The sequence below is a fragment of the Dipodomys merriami genome, unplaced genomic scaffold, assembly GCF_024711535.1.
Source record: "Dipodomys merriami isolate MVZ:Mamm:240054 unplaced genomic scaffold, mDipMer1.0.p SCAF_13, whole genome shotgun sequence".
NCBI lineage: Eukaryota > Metazoa > Chordata > Mammalia > Rodentia > Heteromyidae > Dipodomys > Dipodomys merriami.
Window position 1 is genome coordinate 24,356,105 of NW_027202604.1, and position 21,452 is coordinate 24,377,556.

Genomic DNA, 21,452 nt, shown 5'->3' on the forward strand with positions numbered 1-21,452 from the left:
GCATATTATGCCACCATCCCCCAAAGGGTACAACAGTCAGTAAATAATTGTAACCCATCCTCATTGAAGCTCTTTTACTATTCATAAGTCAGTGTGGGTACTGGAACTTGAACTCAGGGCCCTGCCTGATGGTTGGGCTTTTTTGGCTCACAGCTTGCATTCTATTTTTTTTTTTTTTTGGTCCAGTCGTGGGGCCTGAACTCTGGGCCTGGGAGCTGTCCCTCAGCTCTTCAGCTCAAGGCTAGCACTCTACCACTTGAACCACAGCGCCACTTCTGGCTTTTTTCTTTTTGCTTATGTGGTGCTGAGGAATCGAACCCAGGGCCTCAGGCATGCGAGCGCTTGCCTGCGCTCTACCACTGAGCCACCTTTCCAGCTTGTATTCTACCAGTCAAGCCACACCTCTACTTCTGGCCCTCTATGTATTCATTAGACATAAGAATGTAAAGGAATCAACTGCCTAGGCTGGCTACCAACTGAGATTCTCAGATCTCCATGTCCTGAGTAGCTAGGATTGTAGGCATGAATTACCAGTGGCCAGTTATAAATCCATTTCCAATATTCTAAATGGAAAGCTTCTACTTTAGAAATTACTGAGGAATTGGAAGACTCCCCCCTACTTGCAAACAAAGACTTCTTTTTCATATAGACTACTAAATAGAGTTAAGTTTCAACTTAACTCATTGAAGTAGCAATCTTATGGAGAGTGTGATAAGATAACCAGCATCCTTCCGGGGCTGCTAATGATCTTACCATTTACAAGATCGGTAAAGGGTAGGATTTTCAAACAGCAATTCTGCCACTTAAGTGTAACCCCCAGGAAGTCAGCAGTGAAGGTAGTCTAATTCTTTTCTATTAAGAAATGGATTTTTAGATTAATCTGAGTCATCAAAAGAAATTTGTCTTGAAGCAAAATTCATCTTAAAGTTTATTGGATTTTGGGGGGGCCACAAATATTCAAATGTATAGTTTCGAGGATCTAATACTGCATTTAAAAAAAGAAACAAAGAAAACACTGACTTAAAGTAGTTGTAGTACTTATCTTCTCATCTTCTTTCCTCGTCTTACACTTCTCTCATCTCCCCAAACCACCTAAACCACAAGTTTCCTACAGTGACTCCTGACCTCCTCCCGCATGCTCTCAAGTTCACCCCCTAAGCTAGATCTACCAGACAGGATGAAGAATAATTGATGGGGAAAATTTGCTTCCAACTATCTCCAAAACTTTAGGTATACAAACTTATAACTCCCCAGAAATACTAAGCCATTGATAATTTTGTGTTCCCCCCCCAAAGCAATTGTAGAACACATTTTTTTCCCCAATGATTCTTCTGATTTCATCAGCTGACATTAAGATCAAATGACATCACAGATGGAAAGCCATTAGCACAACTTGGAGGTGTCACAGTGGCTGCCAGTTCAGGCACGTGACACTGAACGTTCAATCACTGTGAGGCATTGTACTTGACCCTCACTATTTCCTATTCCCCGCTCTTTATAAAAGGTGCCAGTATGATTTCTTCCATCCTGATAAACAAACAGCAGTTCTGAGAGGTGGAGGGCTGTGCCTAAGGTCATACAGCTTTCTGGTACCAGAGCTAGGTAGTCACCTCCTAGGTAGGTAGTCACATCCTTCAGATGCTGTAGTAACTTCACTTCACATACCTATGCTGTATTTACAGGTACAAGGTGAATCTGAAGGAAAGAAAGAAGACAGATTGTGGTTCACTGGAGATATTGAAATATGAACTGAATATGATGGCTAAAGGAAAGGCCTTTCCTCCCATAAGTGGCGTGACTTTGGCTATTGTGTACATAGAAAACACCTGTTGTCTTACCATGAGCCGTTAGCCACATCCCATACTTGTGCCTTTGACCCCGTGGTCTGGGGCCTTCCTGGCAGAATGCCCTTGTGTCACTACTAATGTTGGTTTCTTGTGCCAGAGGCGAAAGCAAACAGTGTTGAAACCGAAGCAAAGCCCTCCATAGATGTCAACTGTCCTTGGTTTGATCAGAGACTGCATTGAGAGAGGATGCACCTGTGCAGGTTCCTGCGGGGGGAGATGGGGGTGGGTGGGTATCATACATTAATCTCCAGGGAATATGACCCAAGCCATTTGTCAGCCACTATTACACGTGCTGACTGTTACCACGCTACTTTAGCCTTTTCATCAAAGCAGTAAGTCCTCATTTCGAGAGCGCAACTGTGGGGTGCCAGGTGTGGATATTTTAGAAATAAGCAGCAGTAGGGACAGCTGGGGTGGCAGATTTTCTATTTTATTTATTTATTTTTGAGCCAAGCTGGTGATAACATACCATGCCAGATGAAATTAAAGAGCTTCAGATAATAAGTCTTCGCATCTCCACAATCATGTGTGATTTGTGATGACCTTTCTCTGGGGACTCCCTCTGGAATTTGCCTTCATCCTGAGGCTGAGAGCTTCAAAGATTGACTGCTGAGGCACTTACATCCCAGAATGCTGGCTGTCAGAGATCTTGGGATTTTCCGGAACCTTCCACAGGGTTCCAGTGCTGCACCAGTTGGGCTTCTATTCATTAGCATTCATCAACTGGCCCATTTTCATGTCAATTCAAATTCAATGTGACATTTACTATCCCTTCTCTTTGTGGGTCAACTTCCTTCGGAGCCTCAGAAGTGCTGGTTATGGCATAATTATTACTGCTTTGGGTAATAAGCTTTTGTACGTTCTGATTTAATTAAGGGAGTTTCATGAAATTTCATGAGAGTTCTATGGATTGTTTTGTTTCTCAGGTAAAAGCCCTGCAGGGCTGACAAAACCTAGCCCTTCGCATTCTTTGATAGGCAGGAAATTCAGGCTCTTAAATAAAGTAAAATTTGCAGTTCACTACGGGGTTATTGATATTACTTTGATTTTTTATTATATTATATTTTATTTTTTTGGTCGGTCGCGGGGCTTGAACTCTGGGCTTGAGTGCTTTCCCTGTGCTCTTCAGCTCAAGATGAGCACTCTACTGCTTGAGCTACAGCTTTTCTAGTGGTTATTGGAGATAAGAGTCTCACCGACTTTCCTGTCTGGGCTGTCTTTGAGCCTCGATCCTCAGATCTCAGCCTCCTGAGTAGCTAGGATTACAGGCGTGAGCCACTGTTGCCCAGCTTACTTTGATATTTTAATAGTTGAATGGTTTTAGAAAAATGCTGTGTAAGAATCTTGTAAAAGCTAGACACCTCTTCCCATGGAGGAAAATACAAATATGCTGTAAGTATTATACACACTTTCCTTGTGTGTATTTGTGGTGATGTACTGGGGCTTGGACTCAGGGCCTCATATTCTTATTGGCTTTATCATTCAAGGCTGGTTCTCTACCACTTGAGCCACAGCTCTGTTTCCAGCTTTCTACTGATGAACTGGTGATAGTTCATGGACTTTTCTACCCGGGTTGGCTTTGAACTTTGATCCTCAATAAGGTTACAGACATGAGCCATTAGCATCTGGTTTGTATATACTTTGGAGTGTACATGGCTCTAGAGAAAGGTTCATCATGTGTTCTACATGGTACTAAGAAGACTCTCTGTGAGGAAATGGTTTTAATGCAATGTGTGACATGTTAGCCACAGCCATATGTGGCCATCAGACGTTAGAAATATGGCAGGACTGGACTTCAATTCCATGTCATTTAAAGAGTCACATGCAGCTAAAAACTATTAGCACTTTTATATAAGAAAGTTGAATCTGAATATAAGGGTCCTTTCAGTTACAGAGCTGTAGACCAAGTTTGTCAATTTCTAGAGAAAAGAACACAAATCAGCTTAGTTTTTGAAAAGGGACTTCATTTTGCTGGAGGCTCAATTTGTGAGTACCATCTTTGACAACAGTAAGTATACTGACCCATATATAGAGATCTGCAGCCCAGATCTCTAACATTTTTCTCAAGCTTTGTCTTTCATTCTTTTCAAACATTTGCATACTCATCTGTTAGCATAAAGGCACATTCAAATTCTAATAGTATAAGGTTAATCAATTCTAATAGTTATCATGACACTTCAATTTATTTTACATTCATTTATTCAGTATTTTTAAATTCAGTGCTTACTATATTCCTAATTTTAGAAATCTGAGTCTCTCTTTTTTTTTTTTTTTATTCTGGTCAATGTAGCTAAAGTCTGTTCATGTTGCTTAGCTTTTTCAAGGAATCAACTTTTTCCATTCTGCTCGAGCTCCTCTTTTTTGTTTTTGGGGTACTGGAGTTTGAACTCAGGGCTTGGCACTTGCAAGACAGCCTCCCCCCTCCCCCGCTTTCCTCCCCTCCACCCCACCCCCACCTCCCAGTTTTGGATCTTAGTATCTATGTAGTCCTCAGACTCATAAACCTCTGACTTAGCCTCCCAAGCCCTGGTATGGCAGGCATGCAACACCACACCTACCTTTTCTTCTCTCTTGTTCTAGGCATTTATAGCTCTAATTGATCCTCTAAGAACTACTTTGGCTGTATTTTATCACCTTGGCCTGTTCCATTTCATGCTCACTTGTCTAGCATTATTTTCTAATTTCTTCTTTGGTTTGTTGGTTATTTAGACGCATTGGTATCTTAAAAGTGTCAGCTGGCTTCATAATATAATTATGGGAGTGAAAAATACATATTTCTTATCTGCTACATTTTGATTTTGAAAAATAAATCACCTAAGATGGCCACTAATGACTCATGTCTGTAATTCTAACTATTCAGAAGGCTGAGTTCTGAGGGATCACAGTTTGACTAGAGTGGATAGGAAAGTCCAGAAGACTTAATTCCAATTTACCAAAAAGCTAGAAATGGAATTGGGGTTCAACTGGTAGAGTGTTAGCCTTGTGCAAAAAAAAAAAGTTTAGGGACAGTGCCCAAGCCCCAAGTTCAAGCCTCTAGATTCAGCAAATAAACATACTTTCTGTCCTTATTACAGGGATTTCCATTTTCATTTCTTTGCTCACAAGCCACTAGGGACTTCGCTAAAATGCAGATTCTGTGCATCTGGTAATGGACCTAGAGATTCTGCCGATTCTGAGGTTGCTGCTTCCAAGAGCACCCAGTAAAAAGGCTCCCACCTTTGGGAATGCCCTTCCCAAATACCCTCTCTTCTCATCTCCTCTAGTCAGAGGTGAATAATCCTTTTCTGTAGCCTTCAACATCTTCCTCAGAGCCCCCATTTGCACCTGCCTGATTCCTCTAGTCATTTGCTTATATGTTGCTTTCTTTAAAAGGACTCTGAAACTAAGGAGTCCTAAGAATCTCTATTCCTTTCATGACTTCAGAACTACCCCTGTGGATGGGCTTAGTGTCTGAGAGCTAGGACTAGATATTTAGCCATCCTCTGCGTCCTACTGTATGCACACCTCGGTGCCAGCACAGTATCAAGTGCTCTGCAGGCATCAGCTCATTTAATCATTGCTCTATACCCATGAGATGGCCACCTAATCTCAGTCTGTATACAGGAACTGAAAACATGACCTGTGTTCATGACTCGCTCCATCTGTTTCTGATGCACTTAGAATATGAACACAGATTCTGGCTAAATCTTGGGGGGGGTGAGGGGCATCTAACTAACATGGGCTGAATTTTATTTGTGTATATTATGGCAGCCAATTTAGAAAAAGCTGAACATGAAAGCACTGCATCTTCTTATGCCTGCATGGCATAGACGAACAGGTGGGTTGAGATACAGATATTGCCACCAAGCTCTGCCCCCCCACCCCTTCCCTGTGTTGTCACTTTCTGTCTCAGATTAGTTCCCCTGCACCTTCTACCATGTGGATTAGATTGTGTCACTGCCTGCCCAACACTTGCTATGACTCACAGTTAACGTTCACACTCCAGAAGGCAGCATAAAAATCTTCCTCCAAGAAGATCAGTTAGCATCTTCTTTACACACGGTATACTGCTGGAATCAGAGAATCTGCTCGTTCCCAAATGTGGCCAAGCTTTGGTTCATCTGACATTGCCTACTCTACTCCGCTGTCCTCGGCATCCTCCTTCACACACATCCTCTCCACCATACTGTCCTCTCCACACACTCCTCCTCTGACACATGCCCTTGAGCTTCTACCAACTCCACTGGGAGATGACCTGCAACCCTCCACTCCAGCTTTCTCTTGTGCTTCCTTAGCATAATACAGACCCCTCTGAGAACATAATTGCCACCTTTGATCAGACCCATCTTTTCATGTCGTCCTGAAACTAGGCTGCGAACTCCTTACAGGCAAGAAACGTGTCTGATCTTCTTGAATATCAAGCACAGAACTTGGTACTCGACAAATGTAATCAGGAAATGTAGACAAACATAAATGGGTAGATGCTAAGTTACCAACTGTTAACCTTACCTATGACCAGACTTCTTTCACATCCATTCCCAAAGTCCTTCATGTGTCTAATTTCCACAGCACATACCACATCTGCTCTGAATTAGAGCTATTTTTGTGCATGGAATTCTGAGTTCCTCAGAAGGGCTGGAGTTACAGTAATTCATCTGTGTATCTCTCAGCTTACACAGGACAATGTCTTGCACAGAGAAACCATTTCACATACATTTGCAGAACTGAAATGGGCTTAACTAGATTCACAGGTTTTAGCCATGTTATTACAAAGCCTCCCATTACTCTGGGGAAACAATTATCCCCAACACAGGAGCGAGGGATCCATTGCAGTGCTGTTTGATGGTTCACATTCTCACATTCCGAAGGCGAGAGACATCTTTGAAACAGACGGGTGTACTGTCTACTCTGATTACATCAGTCAACACCCGACCCAGCTACAACACGCAGGAATGTGAAGAGGAGGAGTCACTTAGAATACAGAAGTCAGTTGAGAAAGCAGTAAGGATTTACAGAAGGAAAGTGATTTCAATTTGAAAATGTTTCTACCTCCACTTTCTTCTCTTTTTGTTTTGTATCAAATTTGTGGGTAAATCCCACAGCACGATCTTGATAATGACTTTTTCCCGTAGAAGCTGCAGATTCACTCTGGCTTCCTATTCTGCAAAAATACCAAGAAGAAACCAATAGGATACAAGATTAGGTGGAACAGGTAGAGAACCCCAAATGTTTTAGGGTACTTTTAAAGTTGTATTTGCAACATCAGTGCAAGAAAATTCAAATGCAAACTGGGCATGGTGGCTCAAGTCTGTAATACTAGCTACTTGGGAGGTGAAGATCAGGAGGATTGTGGTTCAAGGCAAGCCCAGATTGGAGGAAAAAAAAGTTTTCAAAACCTTCATCTTACCCAGTAGAAGAGGTAGGCATGGTGGCATATAAATGTCACCTAGGCTACTATGCAGGAAGTGTAAATAAGAGAACTGTGGTCTAGGCCATGACAGTCCAGGCTGTGCAACTCTATTTGAGAAGGCAAAAAGGGATCGGAGCATGGTTCAAGAATAGCTGCCTAGTAAGTACAAGGGCCTGGGTTCACACTATAGTACTGAAGGGAAAAAAAGGGAAAGAAATTACATGTAAACAGTATATATTTTACCTAGAACTCTTTTAGCTTGAGTTTTTAAAATCCAGTCTTGCTGTAGGATATTACAAATCAATAGTTTAGAAACTGATCTAATGGTCATGCAAGAGCAACATTTGCAGCTGTACGATGGAAATCACTGAAATTAATGTAACTGCTCCTAGAATGAAGACAAACACAATGTGGCTACTGCCTTCTCCACTAAACTACCTCCTGCCACACTTGTGTCCTGCTCCATGGAGTTCAGCCACACTGGCTTTGTTGAAAGTCTCAGACGCTACCTGGCTCCTATCTTCTCAGATGCTGTCTGTTCCTTCCACTTGGATCATTCTTCTTTTCCAGGCCCACCCACACCAGCAGCTCCTATTAGCCTGAGAAATCCTCCCTTGACCAGGATGTCCTTTCAAACCAGGGACCTCTCCTTCAGAGCACTTGTAGTTGTTACAATTTTGCTTTTCTGACCCATACTCCAGTAATTGGCATGCTAGAAGGAATACAAGCTTTATTTGTTGGCCAGTGACTCAAGGAACACAGAAGTTATTGAATATGCTAAATGAAAACTTGAAGCATCACGGAGGATAGTAGTCATACTATGATCTATCATTTTACCTATCTATTCTATTTGCAGGTGGCTCTAAAGAAAGTTTGGCATGAGTGAAAGCCAGGAAAGAAGCCATAGGATGGGATTGCTAGAAAGGAATCTCATATGAATTAAGTTTCATGGCACTGAAAGGTAGCTTCTGAAAAGAGAGAGAATGAAACTAGCTACCTTCTATTCAAAGATGATTAGTAAATAAATTTTAGGAACCAAAAGTTCTGTTAGTAAGAAAGAGGAAGCTCACAGCCTCTCACACTGTAAGGAAGTGACAGGGGCAAATATCTTCACGTTTATGCTAGAAATGAAAAAAAAATACAGAATCCTCTGGAAGAAGTCTGAAAGATATATGAGAATATAACTACTTTAGAAATCTGTCAATCAAGACTCTAATGGAATCGTCCCTGGGGACCCGCCAGTGTGAGCTAAGCACTCACACACCCATTATGCATTATGCATGGTAGAGTGAAGTGGGGCGTGGGTGTGTGGAAATGAAACACTGTGATTAATACACCTGTCAGAAATTAGAAGGCTCTGCCAGTTGCTGATTTCCTTAAGCTTCTCTCCTGGAGAGCTCATGTTCCAAAAGATGCCAGTTGTTCAACTTGACACTGCCATTTGTTTTTGGTAGACCACCTAGAATTGGGTTTTAGACTTGGTCCCTCATTGAAATAACTAAGAACATATAGCCTTTTCTTTCTTTCTTTCTTTCTTTGCCAATCCTGGGGCTTAACCTCAGGGCCTGGGCACTGTTCCTGAACTTCTTTTACTGAAGGCTAGCACTGTACCACCTGAGCCACAGTGTCACTTCCAGGTTTCTCTGTTTATGTGGTACTGAATACTTGAACCCTGGGCTTCATGCAGGCTAGGCAAGCACACTACCACTAAGCCACCTTCCCAGCTGAAAATAGTTTTTTCTTAGCCTCAGAAAAGCCTGTGGGATGCCATATGAAAAGTAGGGTCAGTCAGAACATTTTAGATCTACAATAAAACTCTCCTTTATAATCTTGTAAAATCAAAACAAAACAAACAAACAAAAAACAAAAACTCTTGGCTAGGAGTAGAGAGTATTTGCCAAAGGTGATTTTCAAAGTCTATAGGCACCCAACACTCGGTCTCCTCAGCAATTCCTCAGAAGGGAAAGCTGTTTAGCTCTTTATGGAAATGGCAGCCTGGACTGTCCATCTTTTCCTGGATCCTGGTACCATGTAACTCTCTTACTCAGCTCTGGTGGGCTCCTCTGTGGTGTGATTCTTCTAAAGAGCATATGATTAAGGAAAGTGAAGCTTGGGCGATCAATCATGCAATTCACCTGATCACCACCAATTTCATGCTTGCTCTCACTTCTCAGAGGCACATGGCCAATTTCTAGAAGGAATTTGTACTTATAGGGCATGTAGAAAAGCTGGGAATAATGTTAGTGGTAATGGAGACTTGCTCAGCAAGTCAATATTTAATGGAATGTGTTTCACCCCAAAAGATAAAGCAGAGAAACTCTTCTGGAAGGAAATCTGGCACTATTCATCCTGACACCTTAAAACATAATCCAAATAATCCAAGCACCCAGAAACACTATATGCACAAAGACACTCATCACCACACTTTGGAAAAAACAAAGATATATAAATAAATCAAATAACCATAGTAAGACATTTTAGGTAAAATGTGGTATAGCCACTTGTGTGCAAACTGAGTGGTTATCAATGAGGACTGTCACAACTAGGGAAAAAAACTGAAAACAACAACAAAATCAGAATGCAAAGTTTAATGTATACCCTCCTCACAATCAAATACAAATACAGTATCACTCAAGAAAGAGATTTCCTTTAAAAGATAGTGCCTAGCATACATTATGATCATCTAACATCATCCTGCTATGTAGTAGAACACTACAGTTTCTTTTCCCCATACAACGATAACTTACTATCTGTTGTTAATCAAATTTCCTCCATCTCTCCCTCCCCATTACCCTCTGCCAACTGCTAGTGGTCACTATTCTTCCTTCAACTCCTATGATATTAACTTGTTATTAACCTGTTTTTAGAGCCCATGTATGAGTGAGGTCATGCTTGTCTTCCTGAGTCTGGCTTATGTCACTTAACACAATGATCTCCAGCTCCATCCACGTTGTTGCAAATGACAGGATTTCATCCTTCTTTATGGCTGCATATTCTATCACAGACACATGTCACCCTTTTTCTACCCACTCATCAGTTGATGCACACTTAGCTTGTGTTTAACTTTTTTTTTTTACAGTGCTGAGGACTGAACACAGGACTTTCTTTTTTTTAAATATGTTTTTTAAAATATGTAAAGTTGGTTTTTCAACATAGTGTCTTGTACATCTCATGGTTACAGTGGGTCAACCTATATCCCTATTTAAACATTTTGTTTTTTTCCCTTCCCTTCCCCAAATTAGAGAAGTAATATATACAAGATGCAGGGCACTGACATCAAATACAGTGAGAACAGGGGTTATACCACAAACACAGGACTCTCTGAATGCTAGGAAAGTGCTCCCCACAGACCAGTACCTCTAACATCCATTCAACTTTTCAATAAACTGCCAAACTCTTAGTGGGACTGTTTTACAATGCTAACAGAAATTTCTAGTTTCTTTACATCGTCACCAATACTTACTGTGTGTGTGTGTGTGTGTGTGTGTGTGTGTGTGTGTGTGTGTGTGTGTGTGTGTGTGTGTGTCCATTCCTAGGGCTTGAACTCTGGGCCTGAGCACTGTCCCTCAGCTCAAGGCTAGCACTCTACCACTTGAGCCACAGCTCCACTTTCAGCTTTTTGATGTTAATTGGAGATAAAATTCTCTCGGACTTCTCTGCTTGGGCTACCTTCAAACCACTATCCTCACATCTTGGCCTCCTGAATAGCTGAAATTACAGGCATGAGCCACTGGCACCTGGTCCCTGTAGGAAATTCTGATTGTGACACAGTTTTCATAGTGTAGCTGTATAATAAGCTTTAAAATCTCCATCTTTTTTCTACTTGAAAATTGTTTTGTTTATGAGATGTACAAGTCGTTATGTCGAAAAATGAATTTTACAACTTTGGTGGGGGGGATCGGGTGGGGGGATATGGGGGGAGAATGGGAAGGGATGGGAAGGGAAAACAAAGAGGAAGCAACAATGCTTGATAAGAAATGTCCTCATTGTCTTGTCCATGTAATTGTAACCCCTCTGTACAGTATTTTCACAATAAAAAAGAAAAAGAAAATTGTTTTGTTTGTTCTGTCTTTACATTTCTACATGAATATTAGGATGAAATCTGTCAACTGTCCAAAAAATGAGAGCTAAGGATTTTGAAAGGCATTATATTAAACCTTAAGACTGCTTTGGGGGAAATATTAGCCTCTTAGTTAAGACGTTTCCCCTATGAATCTGGATTTTCTTTCCCTGTCTTTAAATCCATCCTAATTTTTGTCAATAATGTTTTGTGGTTTCCAGTGTGCAAGTTCTGTCTTTCTTTTGGTAAAAGTATTCCTAAGTATTTTGTTCTTTTTGACAATGGAACTCTTAATTTCCTTTTGGGATTTTTCATTACGAGTGCTATTCTTATCTTTATAACAAATTCATTTTCTTATTATCTTGAAGTAGTAATACAAAGGGGTTTCAACTTCACACGTCAGTCTATGAGTATAATGTGTCCCGGTCGGTGTCTCCCTTTGTATCATTCTCTGTGACCTGCAATCTATTCCCCCCTCACCCCCCGTCAAGTTTCCTAGTTCTCCTTTCCCATGTGTACATGGAGTAAGTGCCCACCATTCCTCTCTCCATTCATCAGCCTAAGCCCTACCCCCTCAGGCATGTTTCACCTTCTTTCTCAGGCATGTTTCACCTTCTTTGTATTCATTTGTAAAACTGTCCATTAATTGTTCAAAGATGTTACATCATTGGAATCTTCTCCTGTCTATATCATACTTTACTCATTTATTTGATTGTGTGTATATGTGCATATAGCTCTGTATATATTTTCATCTATGTTTATATTTTAGATTTAAATTCTGCGTATGAGAGAAAACATGTGTCCTTTGTTTCTCTTACTTCACTCAACATAATTTTTTCCAGATTTTAAATAACAGAGGAGAGTACAATATCCTTTAATATTGTTCAAAGGATGTAGATTATCCTGTGCTTCCCAAACCTCCAGAATTGTGAAAAAATCATATTTGTTGTTGAAGATCCACCATCTATAGATATATAGTATTTTGTAGAACAGCTTTAACGGAATAAAACCTTTTATTAGTATATGAATAAAATAGTAAGAAAGGAAGACAAATCCTCAAGTGACAGAGTAAACAATGTTAATAGATTTGAGAGAAATCAAAGCACCAGACAGGTGAGCTGAGCCTCTGCCAGCTCTGGTTAATTTTCGAACTGATAACACTTCTCAGCATGGCTGTAAGGTCATAGGGACAGAAAACAAGCCTGAGAGTTTGAGAAGTTGTGGTGAGAGAGCCAAAACCTCGCATGAAGGTGGTGGCTTAGAAGGTACAATAAATTCACGCAATAAAGGACAAATAATCATGATGAGTAGTACAGGGAGGTTGATGTCTTGGGTTTGGGTGAGGGAAACAGGTTAAATTAAAATTTCTTGGTATAAATTGAAGTGATGAATTTGTACCACTTGTGATTTAGAGTCAAACTGTACACTATTTGAATGCAATAAGAACCTTTCTCATTTCTCACTCCCCTTGCTAGACTGAGAAGGTTAAGAGAAACTGGTATGACCCAGTGACACTCCCTACATTGCCCAAGAAGGGAATATGAATTCTTCCTTTCTGAGCACTTCACCTACCCAGGAAAAGGGGATTTACAAGACTGATTTAAAACAAATGCACAACCATACATATCAAAACACAAGGGAACATGACCTCCCTTGAGCAGGAATCAGTAAATAAATAGATAACCAAGAATAATCAAAACGAAACAGAAGGCATAGGGCCATACAGCTGTCTTATAGAGCTATCAGATGATAGCTTTTAAAGAAGTCAGTAAATCTCATATATTCACAATTATTAAACAGGAAAAAAGGGGTAGAAACTAAATGGAAAGAACATAATGAAAAAATAAATACCAAGGATATTTGAAAAATAAGCCTGTAGAAAGAGAACAGGCTTTTTGTAATGTGAAAAGAATGGTGGGCAGAAGGAGAGAGAAAAACCATCTGGGCTTAAAAAAAGACCACTGTTTCTCAGTGGTCTTGTTTTAACTTCAAGGCATGAAGAAACACAATATGCTGCTTAGTAAATAGCATTGAACTTGTGGGATGTTCTTCTTCTGAATAACTCAACAGCTGTATTGCTTCAACCTTCAACAGTAAGTCCTATAATTAGAGCAGTGTAATGGATCCTGGATCAGATCAGAAAGGGATAGCCAGGTGTCCAAGCGACCTGACCCCTCAAGCTCTGGGCACCACATACCTCTGATGGTACCCTTTCACCTCTTCATAGCCCACTTTATCTTGGTTCCGAACACCTTGGTAACCTGTTCCATCCTTGCTATTTTTCCACTAAAAAATAAAGCATTGCCTAAACTCTGTTTCAGTGGTTTTCTATTAGAGGAAAATGTAAACTCTCCAAGTTAGAAACTATTATTCAGATTTCAATTTTAGCAATTTCCATATTTTTGCAATCAGTAGATTCTACATGGACTGCGATCTGTGTACAGTGATGTATAGTGCTTTGTTGGCTACATAGGCCTTTGCCATACATCCAGATAGGTTTAGCTGTTTTCCTTTTTGTGCTGTGAGCACTTTCACTTCATTGCTCATTCTCTCTCTCCTCTCAAAGTCATTCTGGTCATTTATTTGCTGCCTCACTTGAAAAAAACATGCTGAGTTTCCTTTAAAAGTCTTGGGGTTGTTTGTGAATACATAAAATATGTCCTTATCTTAGAGAATACCTATATCTCCCAACTATTAATGGTGAGATAAACTGTAAAGTAGATCCAGAAACAAGATTCTGAGTATTCACATTTTTTGCTTTATGTTCTCTTTTAAGGAATGTCTCCAGCACAATTTAAATTAATAGCTCCTCAGAGTCACTGTATTTATACTTTAGCTGAGGGCAAAAATATTCTTCCTCTTTTCAGAAGATGCTAATGTCCTTGAGAATTCTAATTCAGACCCTTTTCCCAGATACCTGATGGTTTTATTAGAAACACAGGCACAGAAACTAATCGTGTGCCAATGACTGAATATACTGGTTGTTGAAAACCTAGCTAGCTGTAGCTACATTTGCTGAAAACACATTTTCCCACGGGGACAGGCAGGTTGGCATTACAAACCCCTGGCCACTCTCCCGGCTGTGAAATCACTGGAAATCACTAAGCTTTCTACTCACAGCTGAGCCCTTTCTGAATCTAACAAGTGGCTCTGTTCTGTCTGAAAAGGGGCTGGGTCCTCATGAAACACGCTCTTGTAAAAGCATGCATGGGGCCAAGTGGCTTGGGACTAAAATAGGGGCATCTACCTATACTAAAATCAAATGCGGTTACTTTATTTCTTCCTTTAAAGATAACCTGCATGAACGATTTCCAGCAGATGAAAACCTATTTACCCACACAAGCAATAAGAATGCTGGCAAAAAAAGTTGTCAAAATGAACTCTCTCTTAATTCTGGAAATGAACTCAAGTCTTGCAACACTCCGAGGCTCATTTATGTAAGAAATATGGCTCACATTCAGTGAGAACAGGGAACTTTATGGCATTTAATATGCCTTAAACTTATCCCCTTTGCTCCAGTTCTGCCATAACCTCACAAGTAGAGAAGTAGCCTCTGGAGGGGACAGCAAGGGTTAAGAGGTCTCCAAAAGCACCATTCCTGGCTCCACGGACACCTGGTGGTACTCCTACTTAATTGGCTTCACTCAGCACATGCTCAGTGCCAGTGGGTATTTCCCCGGGGAGTTCGAGTTCCAATTCATTGCAAACAATTGTGGTAGTTGTTTAACATCACAATTGTGATGTGAGAACATCAGCTGGGACAAATAAAAGGCCAACCAAAAAGCATAAAAGGAAAACTGGAGCAATGAAACCCATTCCAGAGGATTTGGAAAATACATTGCTGAGGAGTAGATGTCCATTCGCACATGTTGGGCTGGGCAAACACCTAGAGTAAGCACAACAAAGGGCCTACTCTCTCACCTTTAGCTGACTTTGAGGCTTTAAAAGCTAGTGCTGCCTCATGGCATTAAAAATGTGCCCCAAGGCGTACTTGTTTCTGGTATTTAAGGAAATCCCCTATTCAACCATTAGTTGATTATTCTATATGTATATATTATATCACATATATTATAATCATGTTATGTCTCACATATAATTTATATATGAGACATAACATACAAGGCATATTATGTATATATATATATATATATATAAGAGAGAGAGAGAGACTTTTTCATATAAATGAAAAAAATGTGGACTATTCCAAGGGAAAATGCAGTCAACAGGAACAGTTTCTGGGTGAGGAATTCCACATAATTTTATTAGATGAAATTTTAAATCAGCTAATCATAAAACCCAGAGAACAAAATAAAGTAAAAGTAAGCATGTAAATACCTAACAACAAAGAATACCAATACAAAGACAAGAAATCGGAAAGAACAGACAAGTAGAAACTCTGGAGTAGAAAAATACAGGAAGTGAAATGAAAATTATTCTGAACTGGCAGAGAAAGGATCAACATTGAATATGACCCAACTTTATGTTATCTCCAGAAGGCACATGTTAGACTTAAGACAAGACTGAAAGTTGACAGATAGAAAGTAAAAGGATGACAAAGCTATATCAAGGAATGGCTGACCAAAACAAAAGTCATGAAGTGGCCATAATATCAGACAGAATATTATTGGCTCATATCAGAAAAATACTTTGTAAGAAAAAAAGAGACAAGAAAAAGGCATTTTAAAACTATTAAATAGTCAATCCTCCAGGAATACAAAAGAATTATGAACACATGCATCTAATAGAACTCCAAAACAAAGCACAACTAATAGATATGAAGAGAGACAAAGACAACTCAACAATAAGGCTTAGGGACTTTAATTCTCTTTGCTAGACAAACAATAGACACATAAACAGAAGTCTTGACAATAAGTCAAATTAAAACTAGACATCTCTAGAATGCTTCATCCAGAAAAACAGAGCACAGACTCTTCAAATACACACAAAATATTTTCCCCAAATTGATCATAGTATAGTCCATAAAACAAACCCTAATATTTTAAAGAGGGTTTATGATATATATTTCCTAACCACAATGAAATAAATTTAGAAATTAGTATCAGAAGAGAAGTTTGGAAATTCATAAATATGTAAAATATTCATAAATAAGTAAAAATTAAATAGCACTCTTAAATAGTCATTGATTCAAAGAATTGAGAAGAATGAAAATGAAAATCCAATGTGGCAAAATTTATGGCATACAATTAAGAATGCCTAGAAGACCATTTACAGCTGTAAATGCATACATGTTTAAATTCAAAAGGAGAAATTGTTTATATCATTAACTTAATCTTGTGTTCTAAAAATCAAAAAGTTAGATAAAGAAGAGCAAACTAAACCAGAAACAACCAGAAGGAGGCAAGTCAATAAAGATTAGAATGAAAATCAGTCTGAAATGATAGGGAATAGGAAAACAGGAGAGAAAAATCAACAAAATCAAAGGTTGGTTCTTAGGAAAACAAATAAAAAATGATAAGCCTTTAGTTAAACTGACCAAGTGGGGGAAGGGAGGAAGAGAGAAGACTAGAATTGTTAAGTTACGAATACATGAGAGGACATCACCACCACTTTTACAGAAATAAAAGGAATTGTTAGGGAATAATACCAATAACCTAGAGGAAATAAATTCTTAGAGACACAAACTATTGAAAATGACACAAGAATAATTTATAGACTTTTAACAAACAAAGGGAATAAAGTAGTTATTTTAAAACTACTACTACTACTACTACTACTACTACTACTACTATTCTCTCTGTCTCTGTCTGTCTATCTGTCTGTCTGTCTGTCTCTCTCAGTCACTCATTCCCAGGTCACATAGCTTTATCAGAGAAATCTACCAAATGTTCAAGGAAGAGTTATTACCAGTATTTCAAAAACTGTATCAAAAACAGAAGAAAGAGAGGGAACACTTACTTACTCATTCTATATAAGTCAGAATTACCCTGACTGATACCAAACCCAGATAAAGACATGACAAGAAAAGAAAATCAAGACCAATGTCCATTATGATTACAAATGCAGAAATCCTCAACAAAGTGCTAAGCAAACCAAAATCAGAATAGATAACAGCTAATAATAATAATCTTTTAAGATAGGTAGAAAGTTGAGTTAACATAAAAATTAACATTATTAATTAACCCTATAGTGATTTGAATAAGCATGAATATGATTGATAATTTCAACAGACTAAGAAAAGCCTTTAACAAAATCAGATAGTCTTTTATCATAAAACAGTCTACAAACCGGAAATAGAAAGGAATTTGCTCCAAATAGTCAATGCTATCTAAGAAAACTTTATATACTGCTAAAATGCACAATTTTTTACTCTAGCATAAGGCTATTATTTTTGACACCTTTATTTAACACGGTGCCAAAGTTCTATCATGGCAATTAGATGAGAAAATAAAAAGCCACACAAAGTAAAAGCATCTCTGTTTACATATCACATTTATCATTTATATAGAAAATCATAAGGTGTTCAGCGTAGCCTAAGTATGAAATAAGCCCAGATGCTCATCACCGGATGTGGTCTATATACACAATGGAATTTTACTCACCCATTGGAAAGAATGACATTGCATCATTTGCAGAGAAAAGGAAGGACGTGGAAAAATTATGTTAGGTGAAGTAAGTCATGCAGAGAGACAAAGGTTATGGGTTTCCTCTCATCTGTGGAAGCTAGAGTTTGTTTATAAATATACAGGGAAATACTTTGGGAGGTATGCAAGTGTACACAAATACATGAACAGAAATAGGGTAGATTCAGTGGCGAACTCATCAATGTAATTCCTTAAAAGGCTAAATCTAAAGCTAACAAAATAAACACCAGGAAAGGGGTACTTGAAAGGTATGGAACTGGGCCAAGAGGCTGGGGGTGGAGGGGTATGGTGGGGAGAAGATTGCAATCCAGGCTGGCCTGGAGAAAGGGTAAGACTATCTCAAAAGTAAGTACAGAGGTGTAGCTCAAGTAGTAGAGTATGTCTGCGTAGCAAGTTTGGCGTCCATAGGTCAACCTCCAATACCAACCAATAAAACAAAACCATGGAAATGTGTCCTATGCTCATGGATCAGTAGACAGAATATTGTTAAGATGGCAATAATCCCCAAACTCATAAACATATTCAACATAATCAACATAAAAATCCAAATCCCAGGTGCTACTTTTGCAGAAATGGACAAGGTAATCTTAAAGTACATGGGAAAATGCAAGTAGCCTAGAATGGCTACAACTATTTTGGAAATGAGTCTTTTTTTTTTTTTTTTTTAATGCATATGTGCTGGTACTGGTTCTTGAACTTAGGGTCTAGGCCTGTCCTTTAGTTTTTTCTGCTCAAAGCTGGAGCTCTACCACTTTAGCCACAGCTCCTCTTTCAGGTTTTTGCTGGTAAATTGGTGATAAAATCTTATAGACTCGTACCCAGGCTGGCTTCAAACCTCTATCCTCAGATCTCAGCCTTCTGAGTAACTAGAATTCCAGGTGGGCCACTAGCATTCAGCTACTTGAAAACAATGGTCTTTTTGAGGTAAAGAAAATATTCTGGACTTAGATTGTGGTGATGTTTGCAACAGTGAACGTTTGGGTATGTGGACTATGTCTCAATAGGGCTGTTTGTAAAAATACTTTTTTCCAGTCATGTCAGGCCAAATTAACCATGGAATGTAATTTGCTTTCCTCCTATTTCTCTCACAGTGTAAGATACTGGAGTATTTCTACTTTGTTTAGAATGACTGGTCCAGATTTATTTTCTAGAGCTAATATTCTGTTTGTTTTTTGGGGGGTCAGTCGTGAGGCCTGAACTCTGGGCCTGGGCGCTGTCCCTCAGCTCTTCAGCTCAAGGCTAGTGCTCTACCACTTGAGCCACGGTGCCACTTCTGGCTTTTTCTTTTTTCTGCTTATGTGGTGCTGAGGAATTGAACCCAGGGCCTCATGCATGAGAGGCAAGCACTCTACCACGGAACCACCTTCCCAGCCTATAGAGCTAAAATTCTAAAGAAGGCAATATCTGAGATCAGAATAATTAGACACTGCAGATAAGGGTGCATGCATGGATTTTCCATGGACAATCAGTTTTGGTTGTGTCAATGTTCATCAATGACATAATGACTTTAAGGATTATTATGGCATTTATAAGAAGTGTTCTTTTTGCCAATTTTCAACACACAATAAAAGCCTATTAATGAAAGGTAAGATCATTAGAAGTAGAACAGATAGCAAGATTGTTTTTTCTTTATTCACTTGTGGCTTGAAATCCCCAATGCACATCCAAGCATCATCCTTACATCTCTGCTGCCAGATGTTCAGTCTTTGTCAGCCATCTTGAGCACCGATGGCTTACTTTCAAAACACCATGTTAACAAGTTTCCAAGGATAAATAAGTGAAATAAATATTTTACTTAGTGCCGCAGGGCCTGGATTTCGAACTCTAATTTCAGATTCCATTTCTCTGCTTTTTTCCTTTCTGACTTCTTAGATTTAGTGCACACAGAGAAGCAAAAAAAAGCCTAAGGCTATTTGAAGAAACTAGTTATCACACATTGAAGGATTCTTTTAAGGTGCCTTAGGTCTTTTGGAGAGAATATGAAAGGAAAAGAGCTCTGCTTTGCATATGAAAGTTTGTGGTAGAACAAAACCAACAGTTTGGAACTAGTGTTTCCAGATCTTGATGATTAGAAATGAGTATTTTGACCTTGAGAAAGCAAAGCCCCCTTTTAGGATGAATGGCATAAGGATCAGTCTTCTCAGAGAGAAGTCAACTTGTAGGACATGAAGTTGTAATGGGTACAGCATTTCTACTTGCTGACATCAATACTATGGTAAATAAACAATTCTAGGCAAGAGGTTCCGCTGTGTTAAGGCTGGTGGAAAACACAGAAATCAATGCAAATATTTAAACACAGGATACAGATGGTGATCATTTAAGGATGGAGTTTTGTGGAGAATTTGTATGGATTCATCCACAACACTGGAAAACGAGCTGACATTTATCAAATACTTCCGACATTCAAGTTCTTCATGTATGCTATCTTGCCTGGTAGATGCCATATTATTGACTCTAAAGAGATAGGAATTGGGGTTTTGCTAGGCATAGTGGTACACATCTGTCATCCCAGCTACTCAAGAGATTTGAGAGCTGATGGTTTGAGGTCAGCCCAGAAATGAACAAGCTGGGTCTGGTGGTACACACTTTGATTCTAGCTCCATGAGAGACATAGGAAAGAGGATCAGAGTTTGAGCCTCCCCTCCCTACCCCTGAGGTTAAAAAAAGGGCTGGGGCCATGGCTCAAGTGGTAGAAGGCTTGTCTAGTAAACATAATGCCCTGAGTACTTCAAAAGAGAAAAAAGAAAAAGAAAAAAAGGCATTGATATATTAATTATTCAGAGGTGGCCATGTCAGCAAGTTTATCTGGGAATTACACTTAGCTATGAGGTTTTAAATCCTATGTACTTGACCATATTCTTGTATGGGCTTCCCAGATAAAAATGAGTCTCATCTAGTACAGATTTCTCTTAAAGGAAAAAGTAGATTGTTCTTTGTTCCCTCATCTTTCCCAGAGAGCTATCAATGCTGTTTATAATTTCATTCTATCTGTATCTAGCGCCTCCCATGTGCTTGAAGCAGTCTTTAGGCCTGTACTTTAATTCAGTAGAAAAACAATGAAGGAGAGAATTATACTGTATCATTTGAACTATTCCAAATCAGCACTTTGGGCTTCATGCCAAGGATCTTTTTATAGATGGTTTATTATCAGCTGTAAGACAAACCCTCTGAATGAGAGGAGAAATTATAGTTTTATACTATTCCTCAAATAAGTGTTCTCACGTTCACTTGAAATGTTATATAATACACAAATCCTTTTTCATTAACACTTCAAAGACAGCTATGAGCCTTCAGAATTCATTCATTCATCCATCCATCCATCCATCCATCCATCCATCCATTCATTCAGTAGAATGAAACCTATAGGGAATCAGTTGATAGTTTTATAACCAGTTCTCCCACAATGGCTATGAGAAAACTACTAGATACTTTAAGATGTTTATGATACCAATTTGTTTTTCTTCATCTCAGTCCCTAAAATGTATAAAATGGCCCCAACTCAGGTCTGTAATGATGCAGAGCCCTATGTGTTGCAGCTTGGAACAAAAGCTTGT

General features: G+C 39.2%; 1 long non-coding RNA gene across 5 annotated transcripts in view; it reads right to left on the minus strand.

The window, feature by feature from the left end:
* Positions 1-915: 915 nt before the first annotated feature.
* Positions 916-21,452, minus strand: part of LOC138824737 (uncharacterized) — a 67,734-nt gene continuing 47,197 nt past the window's right edge. For 3 of the 5 annotated variants that reach the window (XR_011371171.1, XR_011371168.1, XR_011371167.1), the window contains 3 exons: positions 6,876-6,987; positions 1,839-2,051; positions 916-1,695 (listed from right to left, as the gene is read on the minus strand). This is a non-coding gene — a long non-coding RNA (uncharacterized lncRNA). The remainder of the gene's footprint in view (positions 1,696-1,838; positions 2,052-6,875; positions 6,988-21,452) is intronic. The other 2 variants (XR_011371170.1, XR_011371169.1) reach the window with 1 other exon arrangement.